Source organism: Malus sylvestris, chromosome 16 (assembly GCF_916048215.2).
Source record: "Malus sylvestris chromosome 16, drMalSylv7.2, whole genome shotgun sequence".
NCBI classification, from domain to species: Eukaryota; Viridiplantae; Streptophyta; class Magnoliopsida; order Rosales; family Rosaceae; genus Malus; species Malus sylvestris.
In genome coordinates, this window is record NC_062275.1 from 18,472,843 (window position 1) to 18,478,262 (window position 5,420).

Below are 5,420 nucleotides of genomic sequence, written 5' to 3' on the forward strand. Positions count from 1 at the left end.
AAATGTTGATGCACAAAACCGGAGGGATCTTGGAACAACGTAAATCTGACCATGAATCTACAAGACAGTAAATAACACAAGATGTATCGTGGTTCACCCTAATGTTTGGGCTACGTCCACACTGATATTTGTATTTCTATGTTTGTGAGGGAGAGAGATGGAGAGAGCTTCTGAGGGTGAAAGAGCCCATCCATAGCCTAAGAAATTGGCCTCCCCAATGAGGAGAGTGAGGAGTCCTTTTATAGAATAAAGGCTCCTCACTTATTACATATTTGGCCCTTCTTTTATTACATAATTACACTTTAAGTCCCCCGAGTATTTATACGAGATCTAAATACGGAAGCCCTAAATATGGTATAAACAATATATATATATATATATGGAAAGGATCGTGGTAGGGGTAATGTAGCCGAATCCCTGCTGAAATGATGGAGGAGCAAAGCCATAATGTGGTTGATGCAAGTGATATTGGAGCTCAAAATGTTTCTTTAGTACACCAGCAAAGCCAACAAAGCCACCAATTAGCAAGTAGTCAAAGAAGGAGGAAAATAACTACGAGAAGTTCAAGTGATGGAACCGAGGTAATTATCAATGGACTGAAAGATCTTTATGTTGAAAGTGGAAAAGTGATGCAAATGCTAACATAAGCTATAATTCTAGGTGCAGATCACAGTGACATAGCTAAAGAACTTAAAGCAATAGGTCTTTCTCATGTGGATCAAATTAATCAATTGAGTCTTATTTTAGAAAAAACACAAAATGTGGGAGTGTTCAAGTAATTAGATGTCAAACTCAAAAAAGTGTTCGACCAAAAGCTTCTAAGCGACAAAGCACGTGGATGATTATTATGGGACCATGATTTTTTCCAAGGCCAAAGTGAGGTGGATCGGAATGCACTTACCTTAAAAATCCGGTCATGAACTTAACAACCTCCATTGCAAAGTGGACTAAATGGATCAACGATGCCACCATCATCCTATTCCGGAATCAGCGGGCGAAGTTCGACGACTTCCCTGAGATAAACCATGTTTGTTCCTCAAGATTCGAGGATGTAATCCAGTAAGGAATCAACAGGTTTCCTATAATCTTGAGTCCTTACCATTTAAGAGTTAGTGTGCATCGCAAATAATCACACTCTTAAGAGGATGCAATATCAACTTCCTAGATATTCTCTAGGATTATCCCAGTTTATAAGGATTCTACTATTCTAAAAAGACTTCTCCTCGACTGGTACAAATACACCGTTCTAGGCTTCACCTCTAGTAACACAATCTCTGCATACTTATTCTCTTGCTCACTGATTGAGTTTTAATATTACTTACTAACTTGACCGTCAAAGAAGATTTGCCCGGCATGCCCCAGCCTTTGGCTTGCTTACGTCTGTTTGTTCTTTTACATGTAAACGGATTTTAGCATCTACATCTTCTAGGGCAGTGTGCAAATTTGGTTCCAAAAATTATATTATGCGGTGTCTTTTGATATGGATTGTATTTTGTTAATTGTTCAACATTAAGTCATGGATTCCAACCTAGCCTTGCACTATGAAATATTTTGGCTAATGTTAACTATCTTTTCGTGAATCATGGGGATCGACTTTTGAATGATAATATTGTAGCTAGCTATTGCAAGTATATTGCAGATGTAATGTAGCTAGTGTATATTGTAGCTATTGTATGTATGTTGCAGAATATTGTGTTATTTGTTATTATCCTACTCTTGAATCATGGATTTTTTTCGTTGGCAAGAAATTTGATTTTTACTTTTGATTGAGTCTCATTCTCATCAAATAATATTAAGTTTGGTATCTTTAATAGAAAAGAAATTAAAACAGAACAATAATTTAGTCCTTGTCCGGGCAACCACCATAATAAGGGCAATACTATTTTCATTATCATGCTTCTTAGTCCGACATTGCACCAAACATTTAACTAAGTCAATCTAGCCTAGTCTATTCTAAGCCAATCTAACATAATCCATGAAGTTAGTTCGATCTGAGATAGTCCGATGCAACAAACACGCATTTAGGAATTTTCATTGTTGCTCCATCTTTCCTCTTTCTAAAATTCTAGATATATACAATCCATAACCACTGACATCTTCTTCTAGCTTGGAGCCGGTGCAACCGCTGTCTCTCTCCTCCTAACCTTCCTCCTTCCTCCTTACTCTTCTCGTAGATTGTTGCATATATATTTTTCATTTTATATTTGTGTCAATAAGTGTCTTCTTGCGGAGGTTCTTTGTAAGTCACTCCTAGTGAAAATTTCAATTTTGTGCTCGTGTGTTATGAGCTCTTTTTGGGACCACTTTCATGTTTCTAGTAGCTTCACTAGCGGTGTTGTGCACTAAATTCATGTAGTATGGATGCTAGTTAGTCTGTTATCAATTCGTATTTAGAGTTGGTGATGTTCATTGTCAAAGAGTATCATCATGTTCATTATATTGTGCGTAGAATTTCTCAAATGTCAATTGGCGAAGCGTTTGGCTTTTTATCAGGAATTAAGTCCTTTACTTTGGAGGGTCATCTTAATCTTATGTGTTTGGGTATGAAATATCACCTTTGACTCTTCCATGGATGGAGGCACTACTACAAAAGAGGATATTACTGGCTTTTTAAAACCAACAAGAAACACATGTTAACGTCGGATATTTGGTTAAAAACCGACATTAAATAATGCAATGTCGGTTTTAGCAACCGACACCAATACCACCGTCACAAATGGGCAATGACGTCGCTTATTCCCCTTAATCCGCCACCAAGAAGTAAAGTAATATAAAATAAAAATAAACAATAGCGTCGCTTAAAAGCGACATAAGAGCAACATTAATAGTTGACATGATGGCGCTCAAAACCGACGTTAAGTAAAAATAAAAAATTAAAAAATCACACCTACAGTCGGTCTAAACCGACATCATCTACATTAACAGTTGGCATGATGGCGCTCAAAACCGACGTTAACTAAAAATAAAAAATAAAAAAATAAAAAAACTTCTTTATTTTTTAATGAATATTAATTACAAAAATTTATATCAAAATAATTTCACATAACATACAAAAACTCATAACAAACATTTTATATTTCACATAATATATAAAAACTCATTCGTCATAACAATGAAGAAATCCGACATTACAAATATACGACATACAAAAAAAAGAAATATAAACTATCGTCTCCACATAAACTCGGGTCCTGAGCTCATCACTATCTTCTTGTCCAGACTCAATCATACTTTGAATACATTCCTCCACAGTTGCCTTGCAATAAAAAATTTTAAAATAAGAATTCAACTATATATAATAAAATTTAATAACAATGATATAAACATTGACATATTATACTCTCTTTAAGTAACAAAATATTTATACCTTTGTTTGCCAAAAAAAAACTGTACCTTTATTCTATTCCAGAAAGCTTCCCTGAGATCTTCTCGATCATACGCCAATCTCTCACTAACGGAATATTTCTATAATCCCTAACCTCTGTCGCTACATGTCTTGAAAAAGCACTAGAATTTTAACTAATTCATTTTCCAGACGCATCAAAGGAACAAAGTTGTTCCTTCCAGTTGGGTATTGAGGGTCCCCGTCCCCGTTGAGTTGTTCCTTATAAACAAAGAAAAAAACAATTAAAAACCAAAAACTAAAACTAAAAACCAAACACTGAAAAACTGAAACTAAAAAACCAAAAACTAAAACTAAAAAACAATAATAAAATAAAAAATCATAAAATGAAACTAAAAACCAAAAAACAATTATCAATTTGGGCATCATAATATTTAGACTACAAAACCAAAACTGAAACTAAGAACCATAATAAAATAAAAAAGTACCACGTTTCCAAAAGAATAAAATAAAAATGGACAACCTTTCTTCCTCTTCGAATTGGAGTTCAGCATGTTCATCCTCAAAATGATCCATAGCAAAACAATCTTCAAGAAGTAATAACCTAAAAACTGAGAAGGGAGAGGAAATGGAGGTTGAAAGTGAAACTCAAATGAATGCACGGCGAAATGGGGGAATAAGAGGTTTAAATATATGCAGAATTAGCGTCGGTTGAAACCGACATTAAGGACCCTTAAGTCGCATTAAAAACCCCTGGTGTCGTAATAAGTGAGAGTTGGTGTCAGTTTAAACCGCCACCAACTTCTGGCATTCATTATCCACCACTTTCTGACAAACTTTATTGAACAAAAACTGGCGTCGGTTTAGTTGCACTTGGTGTCGGTTTAAACCGACACCACCACTGACACGCATTAAATCAATCAACTACTTCTGACATAGTTTTTTGAAATTAATAAGGCGTCGCTTTAATAAACCTTGGTGTCGGTTAAAACCGACACCATGGTCTGACAAGCTTTAATGAGGTGGTCTTTGAGTCGGTTTAGTTTCACTTGGTGTCGGTTTAAACCGACACAACTACTAACAAGCGGGAAAGTTCCCACCTAGTTTATTTTGAATATCTAGAGTGCAAAACAAATTAATTTAACATAATATATTCTTATATTACTAAATATTATAAGTTTATGTTATATTTAATATTGTTAATTTAACATAAATGCTTATAAATATTACTCATTTCCATTTTTTCATAACAATTCAAGTGACAAAATTAATTAATTCGAATAAATATACAAAAAGCTATCAAAGTTATCAAAACAACAACAAAAACAAATTAAAATAAGTTTGACGGTTGGATCGTTGAAATTAGTTTCGTAGAATGCGTATCCCATCAAAACGATAGATTAACTAACACTGAGTTTATTTATACTTTCATTAAGTATAACATAAGATTTATGGTATCCACTAGTGTAAATATTTTAAATTGAAGATCGAGTTCAATCATTGTATTCATATAAGGTCAAGGAGTGTAGTTGTAAAAACTCATCAAAATCAGAGTTAAAATAACCGTTAAATCAGGATTTTTCGTTTATAACCGTCGAAAAGTTTTTTCCTGTTACTTGATCTCTGAATGTTTGTTTTTTGTGATTTTTGGCGTATGTGATCTCAAAGCATATACAAACAAGTTTGACAGTTGGATAGTTTAAATTAGTTTCGTAGAATGCGTATCCCATCAAAACGATAGATTCACTAACACTTAGAGTTTATTTATACTTTCATTAAGTATAACATAAGATTTATTGGTATCCACTTGTTTAAATATTTGAAATTGAAGATTGAGTTAATTCATTGTATTCATATACGGTAAAGGAGTGTAGCTGTAAAAAATCGGAGTTAAAATAACCGTTAAATCATGATTTTTCGTTGATAACCGTCGAAAAGTTTTATCTCGTTACCTGATCTCTGAATGTTTATTTTTTGTAATTTTTGGCGTATGCGATCTTGAAGTATATACAAATATGTTTGACGGTTGTATCGTTGAAACTAGTTTCGTAGAATGCGTATCCCATTAAAACAATAG

At 33.8% G+C, this 5,420-nt stretch overlaps 1 long non-coding RNA gene across 1 annotated transcript; it reads right to left on the reverse strand.

Moving 5' to 3' along the window:
- Positions 1-3,069: 3,069 nt before the first annotated feature.
- Positions 3,070-3,978, reverse strand: LOC126609017 (uncharacterized). The gene is made up of 3 exons (XR_007618072.1): positions 3,867-3,978; positions 3,394-3,604; positions 3,070-3,256 (listed from the first exon to the last, which is right to left on the reverse strand). It is a non-coding gene; the product is annotated as an uncharacterized LOC126609017 (long non-coding RNA).
- Between the last annotated feature and the right edge of the window lie 1,442 nt (positions 3,979-5,420).